This window comes from Lathamus discolor, chromosome 2 (assembly GCF_037157495.1).
Source record: "Lathamus discolor isolate bLatDis1 chromosome 2, bLatDis1.hap1, whole genome shotgun sequence".
NCBI classification, from domain to species: Eukaryota; Metazoa; Chordata; class Aves; order Psittaciformes; family Psittacidae; genus Lathamus; species Lathamus discolor.
Genome location: NC_088885.1, coordinates 66,135,697 through 66,161,098, shown reverse-complemented (window position 1 = coordinate 66,161,098; position 25,402 = coordinate 66,135,697). Strand labels below are relative to the sequence as shown.

Here is a 25,402-nt window from a genome sequence, read left to right as displayed (position 1 = left end):
GCCTTCTCTCTCTGTTTTTTGCCTCTGTGCTAATCTAAATTCCATAGCAAGCAGCAAAAGAAATTCCTGCACCTGGCCCAGAGTCCACAGTAGTGGTAATGACATTTGGACGATCATACACTGGGGCAGAGCATGCTTGGGCAAAGGATTGGCCTCCGAACTTGTTTTCCCAGCTTGAGCTGGTGGTAATTAAGGAACAGGTGATGTGACTGAGATGTTGATCACCTATTAATGGTAATCAGGTGGGTCAGCTGAAACAGAGGCTGTGATATTTTAAAAGAGGCCCTTCAAGGGCTTGTTTCAGGAAAGGGGGTTTGGAGTTGTACTGAGTGGTTTAGCATGAGGCTTGGTTATGTGTAGTGGAGGTAAAGGTTTCTAACCTGTGGAGGATTGTTGTTAGTTTCGGAGATGTCTCAGGGTCTTGAAGGAATGGCAGCAGGTAAGTAGATGTTGGTATTTTTTTGCTGTTTAGACAGAAGTATTTCTGCTAGAAGTCAAAAGTGTTGCTTGCATCAGTTTTCTGGTGTCTCTGAGGCCAGCTGTGTGTAAGGTCTAAATTCTTGGGGGTAGCTTGTTAAAGGAACTGGGGGGTTGGCACTTTTCCTGGCAGTGGGGCAGTCCCCATCCTGTGGAAAGGTCTTCAGGCACAGAGCCTGCCTCTTGGGTGTGTTTGAGAGGGTTCTAGGAAGGACACCATGCTGCAGCTTAGCCTGGGAGCTCAGAGGTACATGACTATGTCTGAATGTAGCAGCAGCCCTACCAGGGCTCTGAAGCATGCAAATTACTTCAGTAGCTGTTATGCCATCCCTGCTCATGTGCATGCTATGCCTTATGTACATAGGCACTTGGCATCCATCTGAAGGATCACTTTTTTAATGTATTGATTCCCTGGAGAATTGTACCTGGAGTTTAGGAGAGGAAAATCTGAGGAAATGGCATATTCCTTCTCATGCCTCAGAGCCCTGCACTCCTTAGCCTGACAACCCACAAGTTCACCACATCTAGGTGCTGTGGAAGAAGGCAGAGCAGCTGTGGTGTATTAATTAGTAACTTCCAGAGCTGGTGCAGCCTCTGGAGCTGGGTTATTACTGGTAAAGCCTTAGAATAATTGCATGCCCTGTGAGCGCAAGGACACTAGCGTTATCTGTTGCAAAGGAAAAAGCCTTCACAGATGCCCAGGTTGCTGTTTCTGCTGCTCTTGTTGCTGGTAAGGAGGAGGGAGATGTCTGGAGGTGATGGCTCCCACTGCTGCCTCAAGGTCCTGCAGGGACTTGCAGCCTTCTGGCATGGTTGCAGTGAGATGTGGCTGCCCTGGGGTGAGCTCAACTGGAGCTGCTGAAGCCCTTCATTACTTCCAAGGGCTGCAGTTGCCTCTGTGCTCTTCAAATTGTTGATTTGGCTTTTTAGCTTCTAGCGCTGAAAAAACAGCTGTCAATCCAGCTTGGAGGGTCACTTTCCATAGCAAACCATGACCATAATGCAGTAAAAGTGCAGCAGGAGCACTGATTTAAAAAAAAAAAAAAAAACCTAAACCTAAGTTTTTTGTTCTAAGTGTTCTTACTTGTTAAACTTTTCATTGATCTCACAGAGCTGGGGTGACGTCTGGAGATGATTCCTTTTCATCTTCTGTGTAACAGGGGAGTGTGCAAAGGTCATCAAATGTAGATGTACCAGCTATTCATGTGTCAGTAATACTGAGCAAGCCTGGGAAGAAGGACGATAGGTGATGTACATGATAAACTTGCCTGGAAATCATAATGTTTATTTAAATATGGCAAATACGGGGATTTATCCTCACTGTTATCTCAGTAGTACCAAGAGAAACTCCTGACAATCTACAGGGCCCTTATCAGCCAATGATATTTGGGAGCTTAAACCTCTTAAACTGTTGATGGGTTCTCATATTTTATCATATGCTGCTATGGCAAAAAGAAATTTGGAGAGTTTGGAGCTCCGACATGTGCTCTTTGGTTTCATTTTTCGCAGCCACAATTACTTCTCTGGCCTGCACTACTACTTACTCAGTTTTCTGTGTGAAGTCCCAACCTAGCCCTGAAACAAGCTGGAACTCATTAAATCTGAGCAGGATGTTCGGTTCTGTAGATCTCATTTGAAAGTCAGTTGATGATTCTGATATATTATTACAAATTTACAGTTGTCCTTGGTTGATAATTATGTTCTAAGTCTGTCCTTCTTATTAATCTGAGTGCATATTTTAAACAGCTCTGCCATGGCTTTCTTCAAGTAAATTACTTTCAGGAATGACACATTTGTTACTAATCCTCTTCCTCTTATAGCCAAATTCTGTAAATCTCTCCCAGACTGGCAATTCTTTCTTATGCAAGCAGACCTACTGACTTCACATTTATTTACCCCAGTTCAGACCACCACTTAAGCACATGATTAATTGTAAACATGTGTTTAGGTCCCATTGACTTCCGTGAAGCTTAAGTCCTGTCTTGAATAGGTGTTCTTTTCCAAATTGGAGCTGGAAAATTAAATTTGTCCCTCTGTATAAAAGATCAATTCAACTGTTATACCTCCAAAAGAAAGCTGAAAGTTCAGTTGGATTAAGGCAGGTTATACACTTAAAGTGTAATTACTGTTGCTGAATACCTTATCATGTAAACCATTATTCTGGAAGGAGCACACACATTCAGAGACGCTAAGGGATGTCTGTTTTTGATACTATCTGTATATAGATACAAAATGCATCTCAGCGATTCCTGGAAGATGATGATTTTGTTTTGTGTGATCAGTAAAAACCCTGAAGTGTGTATAGCTAGGACCGTACCAAAGAATTTACAGAAATTTAAAGTAATGACTAGCAGAAGCAATGTTTTTATTAAGTTAAAGGATTGTGTGTGTTTTATTTGGAGTGAGTCACGGCTACATGTTCTCCATTTCTGCTGCAAGCCACCATAATAGAAGCACTGGCCTGTCAATTTTCATTAAGAGAAGGAACAGAAAGAGGACCATGTTCTGGCTGCCTGTGTGCATGGAGTTATGCCACGGATCCTGTCAAAGCAGCATGCTTTTACCTTTGTTTTGGCTCAGTCGAGGTCTGAGGCAGAGGACATAGGAGGCAGAGGTGGGCGAATCTGAATGTGGGCAAGGTTGCTTCAAACCTGCCTTTGCATCCCTCCATCCATGTACGTCTTAGGCAAGACCAGTGGGCTGCAGGCAACATCAGAGACTAACGAGGTGGAGGGCAGATGCAAGACCAGCATTTGTCCCATCTGCTTTTCAAGCATGCTGATGTTAGGCCCAAACAGTGCAATACTCACATGCTTCTGGTTTAATTTAGCTTCATGCCAGTAGCTTGAGCAAATGGTGCTTGCATGGAGCAAACAATAGTGACCATACCCATGCACGTCTGCCACTCTGGCTATTTGGGCCCCTAGGAGGTCAATGTGGACTGGAAGACTCTTGGTGGCTTTGCAGTAGCCAGTATGTGCTAATTGGGAAGGACTGCTCTTGCTGATATGTTGTTGTGTTTATAATGCTGCAGGTAGCAGCTTTATATCAATGAATAAAATGGGGCTGAGAAACTTTAAGTAGGAAAACAGGCTCACTGGAAGTGATAAGCCTAAGGAATCATACTTCTGGCACAGAGCAAGCAGGAAATCTTACCAAGTCTCTACACTTCTTCAGAACCAGTAGAAGGGTTAACCTTTAAAAACATTTTCACCAATTGCTTGGGTTTCCCATGACATCAGTCTTCTCAGTTTCCATACTCCTTTGAAGAACAACATTGCTAATAACTAACCTCATGTCTTTCATATAATCCTGAATTTTCCTTTGAGCCTTCAAGAAAAATTGCAATTTCCCCTCTGCTAAGCTTCACTTTGAATTTGGAGCCTGGAATTCTATATGTAAGACATTGTGAAGGAGTCCTGGGGGGGCAAAAAGATTTTCACTTCTCATGTTTTCAAAACACTTGGCATTAGTTGTATGACAGCATTATAATTCTTTACCAGTATTGCAGATCTAAGCATATATGTGATGCATATTGTGTGCACAGTGTGTGGGGTATACTTAAATATTCGGGTGTACTTTTAATGCACAAGCCAAATGCATGCATGTAGGCTGTATGACAGATACACAACTTGAAGGTGATGGAGAATATGATGTTTATACACACATTGACCCTTTTCCAGCAGGAGCCTTTCTGTCATATTGTCACACTTTTAAAATATCCAGAGGTTTAAGAACACCTCCATGAATAGCTGCAAAATTTTGCCCCTCTACTGTGCTCTCGTGAGACCTCACCTGGAGTATTGTGTGCAGTTCTGGTGTCCTCAACATAAAAAGGACATGGAACTGTTGGAGCAAGTCCATGAGGGCCATGAGGATGATCAGGGGGCTGGAGCACCTCCTGTATGAAGACAGGCTGAGAAAGTTGGGGCTGTTCAGCCTGGAGAAGAGAAGGCTGCGTGGGGACCTCATAGCAGCCTTCCAGTACCTGAAGGGGGCCTATAAGGATGCTGGGGAGGGACTCTTCATCAGGGACTGTAGTGATAGGACAAGGGGTAACGGGTTAAGTCTTAAACAGGAGAAGTTTAGATTGGATGTAAGGAAGAAATTCTTTCCTGTTAGGGTGGTGAGGCACTGGAATCGGTTGCCCAGGGAAGTTGTGAATGCTCCATCCCTGGTGGTGCTCAAGGCTGGGTTGGACAGAGCCTTGGGTGACATGGTTTAGTGCAAGGTGTCCTTGCCCATGGCAGGGGGGTTGGAAGTAGATGATCTTGAGGTCCTTTCCAACCCTAACTATTCTATGATTCTATCTTGCTTCATCCTGTGGAATACCCCTTGGTAATAGAAGGGGAGGGTATGTCTTTGGAAGGACAACACACTCCTTATTTATGAGTAGGCTTGAGTTCAGTGGTATTTCCACCACAGCACAGCTCCCTTTTTATGGTGCCCAGTAGTAAATGCCAAGATATAGATGATGCCTAGAGCATCCCAGTGTGCTCCAAATGTTCCTGAAGAAGGGCCTAATCATGTAAACACTAGGTGTGGTGCTTCAAATAGGGACCTAAGGCCTGGTTTGTCACAGCAGTGGCCTTGCTGGGATGCAAGGAGAGGTTAGCTGTTTCTGTAGGCTGGCCATGCTCTTCCTTTGCCAATCCATTGAGATGCTCTATTATGCCCCCTGACACGGCAAAGGTGCTGAATAAACGTGGTCTTCGATTTTTGCTCCTGGTTTGTTGTTTGATTGGTTGTTTTGTTTTTGTTTGTTTTTTTTTTTCCCTAAATCCTAACAGTTCCTCTTTGTGTGAGTTTTTCTTTTGTGCACTTTGATGATCCTGTTTAACTTGGAGCAAAAGAAAGAGTTGAATGAACTTGCTGATGTTCCCCATTTCATGGCCTGCTGATAACTACATGATAACACTCTCCATTGGGTTCTTCATTAAAAAAGAAAACCAGGAGGGGAAAAAATGAGCCTTTGTCAGCCTTGATAGCACTATTCACTGTTTTACCAACAAGTTACAGTGAGAACATCAGCTTCCTGGCCTTTCACTGAAGCTCATTGATCTTTCTCCACAGTAAACAGAGCGGCTGTAGCTTTTGTTTGACTTGTGCTCCCCATTTGTGCGGTGCATTTCAGGGATGAAAAGTGCTGTTGTGGCAGTGCTGCAGAGGGAGAAACTGGACAATGGCGATGGGACAATGAGTGGGAAATGTGTGGCGGCTGTCAGAGGGGCACACTGGGCAGCCAGGCCACCACCATAAACACAATGGCCTTTGGGGAAGGGGCTTAAAAAGACTGTAGCCAAACAGCCTGGAGCTGAGTACCAGCAGGATTTCAGGCTGGGCATTGCTCATCTTTTCCTTTAAATCAGCCCTGTGCAGGGCAGAGGATGGATGGCAGGATGTGCTTGTCCTAATGAGAAACAAAATCTCTCAACGGTGGCCAGGAGGTAGGAGAGATGTAACAACATATCTGAGCTCTCGCTCTTTGTTGCTCATTCAGTTATCAGTTAACTGCAATAAAAATGATTAAGTGTAGATCTCCAAGCTGGGAGGTGTGCTGGAGCTGCAGGGCTAGCTATGTTTCTTCAGGAGCCCCTTGACTATGAGGTCCCTCCTCTGCAAGAAGCCGAGTGGTGGGTAAGGTACCAGTTATGGGGCAGGACTGAGGCTGAACTGGCAGAGCTTGTGCCAGGGTTCTATGCAACTGGGGTGGTGGGGTGCGAGCCCTGCAATGAAATAAGTCTTTCCCTGCAACTTCCCTTCTCTCCCTTGTTTTTTTCCAAGTCACTGAAGTGAGCGATGCTTTAGAAAAGGGAGCAGAGATCTGGGGTAAGGTGGTCCAAAAAGGTGTGACTGCTGGCAGAAAGCAAATGTATGCTTTGATCTGGAGTAGCAAGAAACAGAGTTTTCTTGCCCTCTCCTGCCTTTCCAAGCTTCATTTAAACAAGGAAACTTTTCTTTGTTGACTTTCTTCACATGCAGGTATTTTTCTTGGCTATACTGTGCTAGAATTTGGTAAGTTTAAGTGAAAGAGAAATAATACAGCAAGTCTTAGGGAAATCCTTCCTGTGAAACCCCAAAACCACTGAAATGGAGATTTGTTGATTTTTCTTCTGTTGCTTCAGTAACAGAACTTGATTTCAGTGGGATTCTGCCTTTCTTAATTGCTACTTATCTATCTTGCAGTGATGTCTAGGAGGCTTGGCTACCAATCACAGTCTCGCTAGGCACTTGGCAGCCACAGAACAAATCATAAGTTTTCCCCCCAAAAGCCTACAGTTATGGCTCTTTGCGTTAAGATTTCCCTGTTTGATGTTTGTCTACTACTAGCTAAGCAGGAATGCTCTATAGCAGCTGAGATCTGAGTGTGGGTCATGCTACTTTTTCTCCAGAAGTACATGGAAAGAACTGAAGCAAGTAGATGCAAAGGTGCGTCTTTACCGGTGTCGGTATCTCTGCAGATACTGCTGAGCTGCACTGGTGGATTTGTGAGTTTGTGCAACTTCTTTTTCTTCTTCCCTTTCGATAGCTGTTGATGGACTTGCTTCTCAGGCATAGTCCCTGCATGTGATTAACCAATATATTATCCCCAAAACTTGTAGCAGAAAACTTTTGCAGCGTGATTTGTTTAGGCTGTCTCAGAGTCCCATAACTTGTTTTTAGTCAGAGCTTGCAAAATGTGGGAAATCTCACAAGAGGTTAGAATAAAGCTGTGTTGTTCCTCAGCTACAGCGTCAAACAGGGTTAAAATGTTGTGGTGACTAAAATCTTGTTTAAAAATGATTAAACAAAATCTGAGATGTAGAAATTGTCAGAGGTTTGGCACAGCTCTGTCACATGCTGATCCTCTCTTCAGTGCTCTTGTTTTAAGTAAAGCTACAGAGAAATGTAGCCTTGTTATGGGCAGTGTACGGTTGACTAAGATGATTTTTTATGAGGGGCTTGTGTGATGAGACTTGAGCTCTTTTAAAGTGTATGTTACAGTAGAAAAGTGATTTTAAAATCGGGCATGCCTGCCTGTGCAATCTGGTAAATAAGTGTCCAAACATCTTAAATTTGGAAACATCAATTTCACAGTCTTTTTAAAATCTGCATACCGCACACCTGTTACAGCAAAGCTGTAGAATTTTCTACAGAACATCCAAGTCTCTCTGCATCTACTACTATTAAGGTAATTTGGTTGTATAATGTGATAGGCATCTCCTGTCCTTGTGGAGGGTGTGAGTGTAAAGCACACTTTCAAAATGATAGTGCTTGTTTCCAGTTCATCTGCCAATGTTGCATAGCTGAAGTTTCAGGACTGTGAGTGCTTTGCCTTGACCTGTGTGAGCTGCCCCGTTGATTTCACATGGCAAATCAATATTGAAAAATTATACATAGGCCCTCACTCAGAGACTTTTGCCTAAGGAAAGAGGAGACCTAGGGAAATGCTGATAATTTATTTCAACAGCTTTTTGGTGTAAGTCCAGGTGTAAATTATGCTGACGGGGTAGCAATACAAGTATGGTATACTTCCAACTAAGGAGGCTTAGTAACTACTATGACAGCTTCTGCCCTGGGAGGAAGTGTGAGTTGATGCCAATACCTGTACGGGACTGTAGTGTTCAGCTGTCGCCTGTTCGCTTTGCACTCCTAGGATCTTTCCCTTGCTTGGCTGATCAGTTTCAGGTGTACTGATAATCTCAGGAAGAGGGACAAAGCTGTTGGGCAATTACAGATGTTTTCTTTGCTGCACCTGAGGTGCTGGGGGTGATGCTGCTGATACCCACCTCTGCCCCCTGGGCCAGGCAGGGTGGTGGGTGGTACCTACTGATAAAGGCAGTGGGTAAAGATCTGCCTGCAGCAGGGGGGGCAGGAGTGCTTAGGCAGCTGGATACAATTAAATGTGTAATAAGTCTGGCCAGGGTAAAAGGTAAACACCCTTCCTCCTCATCAGCACATGATACTGGAGGTTTGCAGACTGTAGAAAGTCAGGCTCTCTGCTCTGCTGCCCATGTGAAAGGCAGGAGCCCCTGCAGCACAAAACCCTGCTCTCGTATGGTGAAGTGTTGTTCACCAAGCCAAAATCAGGAAGGGGAAGAGGTGGTGAGAAAGAGAAGGGACCACCTATGTCCACCACAGATCTTCTGGTAGCCCTCACCGCTTGAGCTCCAAGCTTTGCATAGCTCAGTGCCCTGGCGCGTGATGGAGAGGTGAGGGTTTGGGGGAGACAGGGTGCCTGCTGGGGAGCTCTCTCTTGAGCTTCACCCTGTCACTGAAACAAGGGTTTCTTCCTCTTGCCTATACCCTGTCTCCTTGATTTTATTTGGAGACTCCATGCAGGAACCTTGTGGTGGGTACCATGGGCTGGCTTTGGTGTGAACTGATCACATTTTGCATTGGCACCATGTTCCACTTTCATCACTTGTGTACAGCCCAGAGTCCCTTTCCCACTTGTTCTTCCTCTTTCTGGCTCTAATATATTAATTAGTTTTTCTAATTGTGTGATTAAAAATGTGCATGCTTTGCCATAAAACAGTGCTGCTCACTGTCACAGGCTGGTATTAGAATTAGAGAAAGAGGAACTTAATTTTTTTTCTGTAGTGTAAAGAAAATGGGGCTCAGGGATGGAGAAGGGATTAAGTAAAGGAAAAGGATGACAGTTGGTGTAAATCCAGCCATGAGTTTGCCTCTTCAAAGGCAGGCTATTTCCTAGGTGCTTACATTCTCCCACAGAATTTGGGGGATTAGCACAAATTGTGGCCTAATGATGCAATGAAGCTTTTCATGTTGCTGTTCTCCTTGTGGGCAGTTTGTGCTGTAGCCCTTAGGTGTGCTCCAGGCTAAAACACTGTCAGGTGGAGAAGGCTGGGATGATGGAGAGAAGCAGGAGCTTTCCTTGCTTCCCTGCTATCCTGTACACATAATGTGTGCTCACAAGCAATTTGATTCCTTTGAAATTTGCTAATGCATGTTCACACGCCTTCATGTTTTGAGAGGCTACATCTGAAGGGCCTCAGTTTTTAGTTTGTGTGTGTCTTCCAGTGCCTTGCTTTAAAAAATATCTATCACATATCTGAGCTGGGAAGACAATATTTGGCTGAAGGGCTGGTTTGCAGGGAAGTGGTGTGTACTTTAGGGGGTCTGATGGAGGGGAAGGTGTCAGAGGGTGATACAGCTGGGAGAGCATGATGCAGTGGCAGAAAGGACTGCAGCTTTTTGTCTACGGAAGGCCAGGCCTCTCCTGTAAGGAAAAAATTACACAACCAGAAAGTGGGACCCCAGGAGGAATTCCTGCAGATACCACAGGTGGAGGATGAGAGGGTCCTTGTTTGAAACCACTTCTGTAGTAGTGAACAGATCTTCCACTTAGCTAACCTAGCTGTGGGCTTATGCTGATGCAAGTGCATAAAGCTTGACCCAATGAGTAAATCCCTGTGTGTGTATAAATCCACCGATGAAAGGCAAGATTTTCAGGTTTCTTTTTTCTCCCAGTCCCCCCAGGAGCCTAGTACCTTTGTGGTAGCCTGTACCTCTGTAATGAAACAAATCAATATGCAAGGGCTTGCACTGGTGCATAGAAGTACATGAAACTTACTGAACTAAGCTAAACTGCTTTGATTAGACTTGAAAACCAATTCCATATTTTTCCATGAGGAGTTTACTTCAGAGTCAGTAGAGCAATTCTGAACCTGTTTAAGGATGCTAGTCAAGACCTCTGTTTAAAATGCTGCCTTGGGAAAGATATGGTGGTTGAAGCTGGTTACACATTGCTAAAAAGTAATTTTTAAAAGATTTATTTTTAAACTGAAACTTTTCGTACAAACACAGGCTGGTGTTACTTAAACTGCGCACCTCTTCTTCAGCTCTGCCTTCCTTACCTCTTTTTGTGTGGGGAAGGCATATTGCAAAGAAGAGACTTGGAAAAGCAAGGAAGCTGAAAACATTGTAGGCTTCCAACAACAGCTTGAGGAACTGCAGAAGTTTTCACGATGCTCGAGATGTAAAATGTTTGCTTTTCACTAACCTAACTTTACTGCCTTGTTGGACTCTGTTGGTATTGCAGAAGCAGAGAGCAACATTTATGCTGAAAGTTTTAGGGAGAGTGTCCTCTTGCAGAGCTGGATACCATGGATGTAAAAATGCAAGTGGGTAGCTTGTCTGAGCGCTGTGGGTTGTAAAGGAATGGCAACAGACCTCTTAGTACTGGTATTGGAGAGAAGGCTTCAAAGTGATGGAGAGATGTTTCTTAGGCAAAGGTAATTAATTCTCCTCTTCGAGATTTTGCAAAGTGAACTGATGCTTCCTGAATAAGCACAGGTCTAAGTTTGGGTCACTTTGGGCTGTTAGATTTTTAAAGCGTATGAAGTGCAAACTTAAGATCTTAAAAGAAAGGAGGCTTGTATGTAATACATATATGTCTTAGTTTGACATCTTTACCATTGAACTGATCCTGTGATGTTTGTGGTGGAATGAAACACAGACACTGATAAGGCTGTAATTATATTTAGCTGCAGCGCAGTGGGAAGGAGCTGCTTGGACGTGGTGACAGAATCGAAGCCAGCTGTAGCAGTGAAAGTCTCACAGGGTTAACCACAAAGTCTGCCTGCAGCTGCTGCAGCTCAATACCCAGCATTCACATGCGGCCTCACCAAACTGCCTTGTGACATTTTTGATTCATGTCAGGGACAGAGTACCATTGTTGGGGGGAAAAATAACTGTTTTATAAAATGTTCTGCAGGCTTTCAGTCATTTCAGTCTTTATTCTCTTCCCTGTGCCATTCTAGGTTGGAAAAAAGTTATTCTCGCTTTGCTTTTCCACTTGCTGCTTTGAAAAATAAGGTGTTTCTAGCTTGATTTATTAAAGAGCATGAGATTCTCAGGAAGAGGCTAATAGTGGGCCTTATTGTGCCTCTGTCATGTTGCTGTGACCCTTAGGGTTTGAGGGAGCTATTCCTCTTGATGGTATGAGTATCAGGAGAATCGGCACCACACTTCTTCCAGCAGGAAGGATCCTGGGGCTCAGGGGAAAGGCCCTCCCCTTTTGTAGCAGGCAACTGGGAAGAATTTCTTGAGCGATTTCTCTTTGCTGTAAGAACAGGGCTGCCTGCTGCAGGTCTGCTGTCAGACCATCAGCTTGATTGCTGTGATCACCCTGGTGCAGTGGGCTCTGGGGATGGAGGCTCTGCTCGTTTACTCTTTTCAGTGCCGTGACAAAAAGCCTCTTTGTTTTTCAGATTTATGGAAAAGTTTAAATTGTTTGTCGCTCATTGCCTTGGCTAACCCCATACTGTGCTGCTAGTTGGAGCTCCAGGGCCGAACACCTAGTGGGTGGCTGGGACAATGGGACAGTATGAAAAGGGCCTTTCCCATTCTCATTCCTCCGAAGGAAGTGCTGCTGAAGGGCCTCAATGCATTTTCTCAGCTTTAATGCCTCATTTGCTTCAAGCACGTACAAGGGTTTGCAGTTTGAGAAAACAAATTAAATTAATGCTTTCTTTTTTTTTGATTCAGCTTATTTCTAAAGGAGTCATCCCCCCACATCCATGTTATAGCAGATGCTCAGATGGGGACAGTTTGACTGAATGTCCTAGTGAAAGGATTCATTTTAAAAAAGCTTGGTGCCAAAGTGACCCCGAGTACAGTGCACCTTGCGTTCAGGGAAACTGTAACAGGAGGGAATCATTTGACCCCTTGCATCTGCCCATTCAGGACTTCAGGCAGAAAGATATTGAAGCTTGCTGTAAAATGTGATGGAGTTTTGCTGCCTCTCCACAAAGCAGAGCCTGCCTGGACTGTGATAATGGGTCCACGTTCTCCAGACACAGCCATGCAGCTCTGCTTCAGGCCTGATGCGGGTATTGAATTCAAACTCTCCATCAGCACAGGTATGATTTCTGACACTCAGTTATAATACAGACTGTGGCACAAAGCACTTGGGGCACAGGTAATGGCCAGCTCAGCATCTGTAGCTATTTCATTTTTGTTGTGGACACCCCAGATGGTGGGGAAGTTGCTGGGTACTCTGCAATATGCAGATGGACACAGCACCCTGGGTGAGGTGAGATGGTCCAAGCTCGGTGGTCTTGTGCTTCTCCATCCTTGTGCCTGAATGATGAGCCCTCCTGGGACAAACAACCTCAGGGAGGTCACTGCTCTGGTCCCTCAGTCTGCTTACAGCATTTTGGAGCCTGAGGTGATGATGGGTGCTGATGTGCTGTGCTCATGGTTCTGCAGCATGCAGTGATATCCAGGCCAGCTCCTCAGAGAGCTGCTTCAGGCTTGGCAGAGCTTATTAACTTAGGCTCTGTGCTGTGTGAAACAGGCTGAACTGCTCCAGGACTAGGAGGAGCAGGATAGCAGTGTACGTGCAGTATTGCACCTATACAGAGCTGGCCTCGGAGTCTCTGCATCATGCCAGGCTTCATCCACAACCTGGATAATGCTCCTGCAGGTAATTGGGAGCTGCCTGTGCCTGACCGGAGGGCAGTGTCAGGTTAATTAGATGTCTGCAGGCTATTCTTAACCCCCTTATTTTCCATTTGCAGTCCCAAAATGTGAAACTGTTTTGGGGAAAAAAAATTAAAGGGGGGGGGGAAGAGAAAGAAAAAAGTTGTGTGTGGGGAATAGAGAATGAAGGCCTTTTGCCCAGATTGGCATGGAACACAATTTTTACTTAATTGAAGGCTGGTGCAGACTGATTTAATCTCTTAATAATTTCCCTTTCTCAGGTACTTCAAATCTGTGGCTCAGCGTGTTTTTTCTGATTTTCCTGTTCTTTGGGTTAGTTTCCATTTTCCACACTCATGTGTTTTCTTCCCTGATCCTTAATGTGCTCGGTCTGTTAAGATGAATATAAGATCTTTGTAGTAGCATCTGAGATCATAATCTGTCTATATCAAAGGCCAGAATTATTCCCTGTTGTTTGTAAAGGAATTATTTAATAAGTAATCCTTGTAAGTGTCAACATTACACATGAGATGACATAACACTTGGGGAAAGTGAGGACTAAGCCAATATTCCCACACCAGCTTCAAAGCTAAATATGCTTTCACATACAGATGCTTCCTATTTCTCATCTGTGGCTTCTATTTCCTTCTAATTGGAGTTGACACTGGAAGTACCAGTTCTCCTTTTCCTCCTCCTGGATGTTTTGATTGGAATGTTAATACCGTCCTCCTTCATTACCGGGCTCTCTGGAGCAGCATGCCACATGGTTTAAGGTATAGGATCATTTTTTCCTGTAGAAGCTTAGTCTGCCCCAATGTCAGAGGAGTGTTAATTCACAGCTGGCTACTAGCTGCACAGCAGTCCGAGTCCTCATGTGACGGCACTTTGGGAGCAATTGAAATCCAGACCCAAATTTTGCCTTCTGGCCCATCCTGCCCAAAAGCAATGAATGAGCACAGTGAATCAGTCTGTTCTGCAAGTAAAATGGAGAAATCTTGGATGCTGAGCACATGCAAAATATTTTCCCCTCGGAGTGTTTCTGCATGTTGAAAACATCAATCTCTGCAAAAATCTGAAAGTGTTGGCCCCTGAGTGGCGAATAGCTTCTCCAGGGCTAGGGAAGCCTTCTGTTTCTTGCAAAACCCCTCCCCATCCCTGCCCAGGCACTGTGCATCCCTCCCAGACAAATTCCATCCCCTCTCCCCCCCCAAGAAATATTAATAAATTTCTGTTGTGTGAATTCGAAACATCAAATGTCATGGAGAGCTTATCCTTTCTGTTAACAAGGCAAGTCTGATCAAAACATCCTTAATCCTTTCCTTCCCAAAGCAATCTCTGAGGTGGGGCAGTTCAGGAAAGGGGAATAAACAGGAAAATGTGTTGGTGCTCCTGTCCCTAGCTGGGGGTCTCTTGGTCCCAGGGTGCCTGCAGTCTCCTTGGGAGTTGTGTAACTGCCAGGAAGTTGTACAGTTGAAGCTCTCAGGAATTCAGTGCATGTATCTCTTCTCTGAAATCACTGAGAAGGGATTTTATACCACTGGTTTCCAAGCACATGCTTATCCCAAGGGAAGAGATTTGAGATTTCCCTGCAAAGATGTTATCTTGTGGCCCTTTAGGGCTGGGTGTGAAGTCACCCATTGTGCTGTGGAGTCTGAGGTCCCAAGCAGGCATCCCTGCACCCAGGGCTCTGCTGATCTCGAGTGCCCAGTGTTCACCTCAGACCTGACTCCTGGTCAATGGGCAACCTGTGTGGGTGAAGGCAGTCTTTCACCTGCTTGCAAATGTGATGTTCAAATGTAATTCATCAGAGCTGGTCATTGCATCCAGCTCAGAAAATGAGTGTCCTGTATTGAGCGGCTGTTGATGTACTTGCAAGTCTTTTGGGTCAAGGGCTTCTTTTCCTTTTTCTTGTGCAGTATTTGCAGGGGTGATGTGGCCCTGCAAATAACACTTACAAAGTAACAATGCTTGAATCCAGGCGGGCTTTCAGCATCTTTTCCTTACAAGGGTATGTAATGTCACAATGACATGTGGATCTCTGCTTCCCCTGTGCTGACTTGCGAAATATGAAACCCTACCTTGTTTCTTGTACTTCTTTTCAAGATCCCTTTGGCTCTGCTGTCAGCATCTGTCCCTAGGCATATCCAGGTGCCATAAAGCCTAGACTGTTACAGGGCTGTTTTGTACTGTCACTGCACAAGTAATAACTCTATGGAATTTTAGCAGCTGCACAAAAGTGAAGGTTTATTGTTAGCATTTTGCAGACAAACTGGTGGAAAACAGTGATCTGAGGATCTGCTGCATGGTGTCTTTCCTGTTCTCCACATAAGAGGAGTGGAGGGGACTCTAATGACCATGAGGAGTGGGAAACGGGCTTTTCCTTTACTCTAAATGAGGCAAGGCAAGTGCCATCAACACTGGTTCACCTGGAAAGCCTGGCTTTGCCCTGGGCTCTCTGTGCCCATGCAGTTGCCCCATATGAAGCTTTCCTGTCTCCTGGCAGGGGTAGGCAGGTACAAAAGGACAAGGTGTCTCACAGGGCTGGGACTTTAGTGAAAGAAGAGAGCAACAGTTATCTTGAGACAAAGCTGTTCTTCGGCCAATTTTTTTCCACTTTAATGGCTGGGTTCATGGACTCTCTACCTCTCTTCAGGCATAGCTGGCCTGTGATCCTCTGACTCAAATCGTATTGAGGCAGAATGGTTTCTTTACTTGTTCGTTTTAGCTAAAGCGAATGACACAGGGCTAATGTTCAGCTTCATTATTTAGGTTTCAGACTTGTAAAATGGCTGTTTTTAGAAAGCAGTGAGGAATCCTGTACACATTGTGGTGCCTTCTCTCAATTTCTTCTTAAAGTCGAGTGATTTTTACTTCAGTGGAAATGAGGGAGAAACAGCCAGCACAGGCACAGGAACCTTTATGCAAGCTTTCTTCCCAAGCTTAATCTGAAACTGTGTGAGGTCTCCTGTGGTCCAGACGTGTGCTTTCCTTTAGCAGACACTGTAGTGCCAATTGTGCTATGGCTTTGCGCAAAGGACAAGTGGTCCCCAGAGACCATAATTACACTATCAAAATAATTTAAATCACTGATCTAAATGGCATTTGGTCTAAATATATTTTTAGAGCAAAAATACAATGGCATTAGCCCAGAGATCTTGGGATGGACATCATTTTCCAATGCGTGTGTATGCTACTTGGTGTGTCTGTAGCACTGCTGCGATGTAAATATGCCAACTAGTACCTCTAAATTTCCCGTCTGTTTCTGTTATCACAGTGCTCTTCCTGGAAATCCATACAAAATATAATGGAACTGTATCAAACCTTTTGTCTTGTCTTCAATTCCCAAATTCTCAACAGTAGTTTCCTAGAAAAGCGATACCCTCTGTATCTGTTTGTGAACTCCTACCACTCCACTCACAAGGCAATCCTGCAAATTCCCATCATCCATGACAAACTTATCTTGTAGACTTATGTAGTGATTTTGATGGCTGTACAGACCTGTTTGTTTTATTCTCAACTAAATTAATAACACTGATGGCACCTTCTCAAGCGCTGAACTTCTAAAACTCTCCTAATATACTAATCAGCATGTCAGTGGAATATTCTTTCTGGATAGAGACAAGCCTGGTGGAACGGATTAGACTTTCACATGGCATTGCATAATTCAGAGAGCAGGCATGGTGCATATGATTTGCATTAATAGCCTCTACTGCAGCAGCTTCTCCCAGGTCTCTCTCATTAGATCGTATGTGGAAGCTTCCAGACTGTCAATCAATTACAGTAATTTCTGTTTCCATATTTATTCCATCATGATCATTGACAGTTACCATTAAGTGACATTAATACAATACAATACCACCTTGCATTTTCCAGTGCTCCTCTCACAGGTGCTTAATCTGTAGGAGGCTGAGAGGCTCCACTATACAGGAAAAAGGTGTCTGTTCTCCCTGCTCAGTGTGGTGGAGAGGAGGACAGAGCACCTTGTGTCACGGTGTCTAGCAAGCCCTCCAGGCTGCTCAGGAACCGGGTCTGCTGGATCAAGATGGAGGTGACTCCTGTCAAGTGGTGAGCATGGGGTCCTCTGAGAGGTCAGCAGACTCATTAGGGGAGAAGAGGCTTTTAGCTGCAACGGCTTGGTGCTGCTTGAGTGGCATGTTCAGGTGCATTGGCCTGGGCATTTTAGTATGTGTTTGCAGGTGTCTCACCTTGTTTGATACACATGCACCTTCCTGGTGGAGCTAAGTTTTCAGATGTAGCAGCTAACACTTAGGCACTCTTGTTAGAGCTATCAGAGCTCTTTTCTTCCTTTGGCTGTATCCTTCCTGGCTTACTGACTGTGCTTTAAGCCTCCTGCCCTCGGTAAACAAGGCTCAGAATTACTTAATCCCAGTAGCAGTAGTATCCCCTATTGAATAGGCTCAGGCCCAGCAGCACCACCACTACAGAGCAGGGGAGTCTAAGAACTTCAAAAAACCAAGTGTTGGCATTGTCACACTGGAGCTAATGGCCTGATGGCAGCTGAAGGGCTCCTGTTGGCTCTTCCTCTGCAAAGTGTGTTACAGTACCTGGGGGAAAACTGGGACTGGTGATCTCAGCCCACCTACTTGAGACCCGTTTTCTGGAGTCACCTTGAAGTTAGTTACTCTGAGGGGACAAACAGTGGGTGTGAAACTGTTGGCAAGTGTTATCAGAGTAATATGTGTGTTACTTCAGCAAGCACTGCATGGTGGGTCACCAGGAGCACTGCATAGGCTTATGGCTATTGCTAGCCCTCCCTACTCCTTTGTTAGGTGATGCTTGCTGAGACCTCTCCTGTGGAGTTAGGAAGGTTTTTATCCACAGTACATGAGTTTTCATAGGTCCTCTAATCCTTTATACACACCTGAGTTCCACCCCAAATATATAGAAGCTTTATTTTAAATTTAGAAGGTGACCTTGCTCTTTGGGGTGGGTGAGAGAAGAAATGTATCTCTTGCAGATCTAAGAAAGGAGTTAGTTCTGTATCCCCCATGGACTGTGCTGCAGCATTCCTGCTCAGCTTCCCCATACTATACTAAAAATGCTCTCATAAGAACGTGTTGAACTCCCTTTGCATTTTTGCTGTCTTTGTTCTAGGGGCTGCTTCTGCCCCTTTTTCAGTCTTGAGGAGCTTTTCCCAGCTCATTGAGCTGACATGATGAGATTCTTTCACCACGCATCAGTAAACACTCCATCAGCAATTCTGCACATGCCCAAGGGTTTTTCCACTCTTGTCTTTGCTGAATTTTCTGGTGCTTCTTTCTTCTTCATCTCTACTCCTAGACTGGACACTTTTCCAGTTACCCCATCTCCCTCTCCTTTGATACATGTCAGAGACTAAGCAGGATCAGTTGCCACTGTGTCCCTTTTCAAGACCCTCCTGAAGCTATTGCTGCCAAATATGCTGGATGTCTTCTTTCTCACAGTGCTCCACTTCCATCCTTGTCATTCATGGGTAACAGTTCAATGATCTTTCCCCTTCTCTGTCCACTGAACTCATTTAAAATCCAAACAGTTTCTGGCTGTCAGCTCTCCTGTTTGTGCCTTCCACTCTGTTTACTCCTCTTTTCAAAATCTGTCCTGTCACCTCTCATCTTTGAAATTGTCAGAGCCTTTCTTTATTTCCCCATTCCTCTTTTGTTCTCATCCATGGCTTCTTGTTCCTGTTCATGAGTGCAACTGAGAAGTTCCCCGCAGTTTGCTGTTCTGCCACCATGCTATTTTAGGTATGTCTGTTCCTTAAGGTTTCCCCAAGTCAGGAGTAGTCCTGGCTTCTTGTGCTCTCCAGTCAGGCTGTCCTTCAAAGTTCTGCTTTGTTATTCTGTAATCAGTTCTGTACCTGCATGAAGTTTGCATAGTGCCTTTTCACTTTTTTAGGATCATGAGTTTTGTGCACAGTTTTAAACAAGTTTCCCTCTAGAGAGGTACGGTCTCAAATTTGAATTTCCCTTACGTTTCAGCGGTTACATTCAGGTTTTAGGATTCTCCCTTACATAAACATGTGGTTATGGTGGACTTTGGATGCACTACCATACTTTCCCCAATGGTCTGGGTGGCAGTCATATTGCAGTTCTTGCTTTAGCCCAAGTTGCTTTTCCCCCAAGGTAGGAGAAAGTTCTCAACTTGAGTGTTGGCTAAATAATACATAGGCATCTAAGTAAATGTGATTTGATTTTTGCAGCTACCAGATGATGTAGTTGGGAATTTTGAGCATTTTCCATTTAGCTTTACTGAATGAGTTGTCTTTGCTAGGTAGTTACAGTTTATGGTGTGCAGTTTTTTTCTGATCGTGCAACCATTTGAGAACTTTCCAGCAAGTAACCAGTGTAGGATTTGTAATTTTCCTTAGAATAGGTTGTATTGCTTTGACATTTGTTGTTTCAAGAAATGTTTTTGAATTTCAGTATTTGAAACAGAATTGTGTACTTCTTTGCTTAAGAAAGAAAACAGCATTCTATGTAATTCTGATCACTTAATCTAGATATTAATAGGTCAAGATCAGTGTGTTAACAGTGATTTTGGAACCAAAACGTATGGAACTTTAAATGCTAAACTAAACCTGTGAATAATGACTAAAACTGCTATATATTCTGTGATTTAAAAAAGACCCAAGTAAACTGTGTCCTGTAAATTATTTCGTTCATTTCAACAATAATTACACGATGGTTTTTTGCCTATTGGTGACTTAAAAATTATATTTACATCTCCTTTTAAACAGGAGTGGTGTGCATTACGTTAGTGTAATATGTCTCCGTGGTCCAGCAATATGAATGGTGCTAAGCACTTTCTTTGCAGCTGAAGGTCTGAAGGGAGCAGCCACAGAAAAATATTGCACCCCTCTATAAAGTGTAGGTGACCTTTTTTTAAGATCTGCCCATGAAAAGTACTAAAATATTGTATTAGAGTTGGAAGTTATTATTATTATTATCATCACTATTATCTGCTTTTGCCAAGCCTGATCTAATGATGCTGCAGCTTGGGATGGATTTGAGTTGATCAACAGAAGAGATATGTGAAACAACCCCCAGCAGTTAACTGGTGTACCACCCCAAAAAACCAGGATTTGTACCAAAGACCTTTAAATGGCATGCACTGAGTGGAGTCCCATAGGATGATAACAGGGAGTGGGATGTGTGGAGTAGCTGGGTGAGAGCTTTCACATCCTCTTGGAGAAATTGTGTAATGAGAGATATGGGAGGGCTCAGCGATTTGCTGATGACTTGAGTGCTGCTTCAGGAGAACATTTGTGTTAGCTGTGGAACAACATGTAGTATTTTTGTGTGATTAATGAGAATTTGTCATCTGGAATACAGTCAGCACTGTGCCTTCGTAGCTGTGTTCTTCAAACTCTGAGCCAACCCACAGTGGAATATTAGAGGAATTACTCAGCAGATTACTTTCATGTTGTTTTTGTCAGCTTATTCATCCTAACGCCCATTTGATAAAAGGAAGGGGGTGTGAGAGTTTGTGTTAGGCGTTTTTGTTAGTGTCTAACTTGTGGCTCTTCTAAAGGTCATGGGTACTTGAAGCTGTTTCAGACTGGTCAGACCACGGCTATTAGTCATGGAGCATTATTCATCCAGTTCTTTTCTTTCTGTCCTCTTCCCTGTCCTTTTAGCTGAAGAAATGATCTTTGGAGAGGAAACAATAGCTAAAGGAAACTTCCTCGCCTCCCTCTCCTACTCCCCCCTGCCCGGATGTTGCGTTTTTCTACCAGAATTTAATAGAAATTATTGGCACGCTGTTGGCTACAGGATGACCTGACCTCCCCTGTGACAGTTCATCAGAGCTGGATGCAGGATACATCTTGGTAGTTTTGTCTGCTTGTTTTCCTGTCGTGTCAAGTGTAGTGGTTGTGCTGTACTAGTCCTTACTAGGAGACCTTCCGGGGTTTAAGTGGTTTTATGTTACAGGCTGCTTGTTCTGTAAGAATTATTTAACACCACTCCTCAAAGTTTCTCTTTCAGTTACTTCTTTGATAAAACAGCTGGGTTTTTGATAAATAAGTGAAAATCTGGCCATGCTTCCCTGGATGAGGACCCCGACTGATACTTGTTAGTGTGACATACCTACTTTTTGTAACTGAAAACTGGTAGAGGCTTATGCTGTTAGGTGCTAGTATTGCAGTAGAGCCTAGTGAATCCACCCGCCTTCAGCCTCTGTTTGTCTTGGTTCTGTAAGGGTATTAAAAAGAGTTCTTTGCCCCAAAAGTGCACCTGACAGACAACTGAATGGAAATGAGAAGTGTCAAAAACACAGGGTATTTTAGGAAACTAGTTGCTACACATAATTCTTAGTCAATCAGCAGCAGTTAATGCTTTTATAAGCCATTTGATATGTGAGTGTGAAGACTGGCAAAAAAGAATATTTTCTCCACTGAAAACAAATGGAAACTATTGTAATTTATATACTGTTATGGTCCAAGATGCAGTGGTGGAACCTGCATATTTTTGGAGTATGCCTCAAAATAAGCAAAAAGCATATTTCTGGGACTGGAGCTAGATGATCTTAGGGTCCTTTCCAACCCTAACCATTCTGTGATTCTATGATTCTGTTCAGGTGATGAGCAGAAAAGCCATTCAGACAATAGACTGTATATAAATTCATGCTAGATTAACATTTTATTTACATTGGCATCTAAGTTTAAATATCTAGAAGCCAAAGCTCATTTGAGTCAAGTCTTAAGATTTATTTTTATGTGCCCATGATCAGTAAGTGTAAATCGCGGACTATTCAGCAGCAGATAGTTACTGCGGTCTGATCAGATCTTGATGTACAGAATGGCTCCAACAGTATAATATATGTATGGAAACTGAAGTTCTATATAGGTTCCAACCCAGTTCATGGCTTTGTGCAGTGTACTAGTTTTGTGGGCTTCACAGGAAGGTTACAGCAATTTCGTTGTTAAAATATTTTTAGTATGTGTGTGGGAACAATCCTGTGTTTTCAGTATCTGCATAAGTAACAGTGCAAAACACTTGCTTTCTGCATACAGCGATGCTGTAAAAGTATCACCCGCCTTGAAAATCAGCTTTCCCTGGGGAAGCAGGGCTGTAAGGACATCTGTGGCTGGAGCCCTGTGCACCCCTGCTCTCATCCAGAGGCTGGGTCTTGGCCGGGCAACGCCTTTGCTGTGCACTCTGGCCGCCCACAGCAGAGAGGATCTTGGCAGGGGTATGTAGCCCTCAGGGAAATTTGGGGGGTGTGAAAGGCTGTTGCTGATGGATCCTGAATAGGCTTCTTTTTTACTTGGGTGTCTTCTCCTCTATTTACTTTTCTTGGTGGTGGTGTGACATGATGTGCTAGTGAAGGTCTGCAGAAGGGCCTGAGAGTTGAACTTTCCTAGAGTTGAAGGTACTCATGTTTCGGGATTTTCATTACTTGGTTTTCCTAAGTGCGGTCTTTACTGATTTCACAATTGGGTAAATAATACTACTACTAGTAGTAGCGTTGTTGCTGGGATGGATGTATGACTGTAAATGAGCAGGGTTTGTATGGAGGGAGGGGTATGTTCTTGCAGGAGCAAGCCATGTAGCTTTGCAGGTGACTGGGCATGTTCTAGAGCCTGTGGGTGCTTCTCTAGGCATGCAAGAGAGAGCAAACTTCAGGCAGTGCTGCACTGCTCTCAAGGAGGAGGCAGAGAAGCCTCATAGCTTTAGCTATCGCAGTTCTCATTTTCCTATTGGGAGAGGTTGTTAAATGTTGTTTGTCAGCAGTGGCTTTCTGACATGTCTCCCTGCGTTTCCTTCCCCACCTCTGAAGCTGTATTTCACTCTTAGCTACCAGGTGCTGACCCTGCAGGCATGCATGGCTCGGACTGCACCTTCTGGGTACAGAGAGGCTGGGGGCTAGTTTGTGGCACTTGAGACCACATTGGCATTTACTGCCCCTAAATACCACTGTGCTTGGGTGGGTGAGTTAGGAGTGTTGGGAAAGCGTCTGGAACCCTGAGGCCAAGCTGTGCTTGCTGCCCTATGGGCCATAGGTACCCAGGCAGGCAGCTCCTCCTTGCAACGGGGCATAAATGGTTCCCTGTGCGGTTAAGAGGCTAAGTTCCCACCAGGGATGGGGTCCTCCCTGAAAGCTGCACCTGGTCACAGTTTCCCTACCCCCATGGCAAATAACTGATAGAAGCAATAACAAAAAAGCAGATCCCCTGGCTACAAGAAGGGGTTAGCTTGCTGCTGCCAAGCCTGGGTGTTCCCCCGAAGCCAGAGGGGGGCTGCTTTTCTTGTGAGATGCCCTTTGGCTGATCCCAAGGTGCTGCCCCATATGGTGGGTTGGCCAAGCTGTGAGTGGCAGGCCTTGTTTGTTCACCCAAGGAAAAGGCAGACTGTGAGTTGCCCCATTGCCTCTCTGCCAAGGAGAGGGACAAAGGCCAGTGGCCAAGGCACACTCCATGGGTGGTCTTTGACAGCCCGAAGTCGCTGGAGACCATGCTTTCTTTCTGAAAGCTTTGCCTCGGTAAAGGTACAGCCAAAATTGGAGGGCGAGCCTCAGGGCATCACCCCCAAATCCTCCTCATTGGAGTCTTTGTGTCCACTTGTTTTACTCAGTGCATCAGGAGCTAGTTCCCTGTGGGCTCTCATGTCCTTGAAAACTTGTCTGCCTTCTGTTTTTTTTGGGGGGGGTTAGTTAACCTTGTACTGGCTGGTCCCTGAATTGCAGGCTTTGGCTATATGGCTCTTACTGTGTTTCATACTGCTGGTGCTTTGTGCCACCATTTAGAGTAAATGCAGGTCCAAAAATAACCTTGAGGCTCACTGGCTTGGTTGGGGAGCAGATGTGCTGGCAGCACAGTGCACTTGGCTGTGGAGAAGGGGGATGTTCTGGCTCTGCTTTCCTTGGAGTGCGTCTCTTCCAGCTAGTCTCTTACGTGACATTAATGGCAGCCTAAACATATGGGCATGAGTGCGAGGATTAAGCGGTGGCCTGTGTGTGTCCGTCCACAGGGAAGGGACATAGAGCGGAAGGACCAGGTGGAAAAGGGCAACCTGAGATGCACCAGGCCTTGTGTGATTGAAAGGAATTACTTTTTTTTAATCATGTTTGGTTTAGGGAGTTTCCGTTCTTCTCTTGGCTGCAGATTTGCAGTTGAATAATGCCAGCTTTGTACGTAATGATAAATATATGCATAACTTTGATATTGTCTCCAGAACCTCTGATAGAAAAGTTGCCAAAGGGGATTACATAGCTAAACCTCAGAAGACACACAAAACACATGACTATTAAAAGCAAAATCCTGAAAACCTGGAATGTTTTATTCAGCAAATGCTATTAAAATTGTTGATAGGAAAACCAGATTATCCAAGAGTAAGACAAGGGAGATAGGGCAAGCCAAGTTAGTTGGTTGCCTCCTTGCTGTATCATAAGACTCAGGCGTTTCAGTGCTTCCTACAGAAGCCAGTTACAGTGGCTTCTGTAAATCTGCTGTATGCTTGTTATTCAAGTGTCTGCAGTTTTTGCTTCTCTTGAACTTACGGTACATAAATAATCATAATTCTAGCTACAGGATGGACGATACAGCCAGGTGTTATCTGAGCTTTGGGTGCAGATACCTGCCAAGCACCTGAGTCCTGATTTGTAGCAACTTGCACTGCACCTCTATGGCGAATCTTTCTACTATGCCAAATTGGAAAGGATGGGTTTGGGGACGGAAATTCAAATTAACTGCTTCAAAGAGTGTGCCATGCTCCTTTCACTTGTAGGTTTAAGGAGATAGAATTGTAACTCATAAGAGGTGAATGGTACATCAGTCCTCATTTTAGCTTACCTTTACTCTCTCAGCATGTTAATAATTGGTGAGTCCTGGCAGAAAATATTTTTCCTTTAGTTGTGGATAGTATCCATAACATACAGATGTAACCAGCAGCTGCTTTGTGATACTATTCTTAGAAAATTATGTAATGCCACAATAACCACTTCTGAATCATTGCTGATTTATGAATTGAGAATGTTTGCAAATTATGGGTAAATTTAGCTAGCTCAAGTGAAATTCTTGTCAGCTTGGTCAGGTGGTAATCTGGGACTGCTGGCTCATGCTCCACTTGGGGCTTTTGCTCCATTGGCATGGTCTTTCCCAGTGGCTTTCCAGAAATACTTCTCATTTTGGTGGGCTGCCACAGGGGGAGTGGTGATGGAAAGGTAAAATGCTGACAGCATTGGCATGTTGTGCTGACAGCATATGGAGCTGTTGGTGAAATAATGGCTTGACTCCATCCACCCCTTGTTTTAGACACATTTTGGATGTTGGGGCTTCTAAAGAATGAAGCAGTAGATTGAGAGGTAAAACACTTGGGATCCTCAAAACTAGGATTGTGGTTCTGAAAGGGGCCTTTTTGTCTCTGCTTTAGTTTGCCATGTGGTCAAAGGGTCTTCCCCTGTCTCTCACTTCCCCAGGCTCCAGCTGATTTCTTGATGTCTCTGGCCAGCAATGGGCAGCTTTGGAGCAGGAAGTTGGTAGAACTCCATTTTAAAT

General features: G+C 44.3%; 1 long non-coding RNA gene across 1 annotated transcript in view; it reads left to right on the top strand.

The window, feature by feature from the left end:
• Window positions 1-318: 318 nt before the first annotated feature.
• The window catches only part of LOC136008282 (uncharacterized), a 77,667-nt gene continuing 52,583 nt past the window's right edge, over window positions 319-25,402 (top strand). Inside the window, exon 1 of the long non-coding RNA XR_010610039.1 lies at window positions 319-439. This is a non-coding gene — a long non-coding RNA (uncharacterized LOC136008282). The remainder of the gene's footprint in view (window positions 440-25,402) is intronic.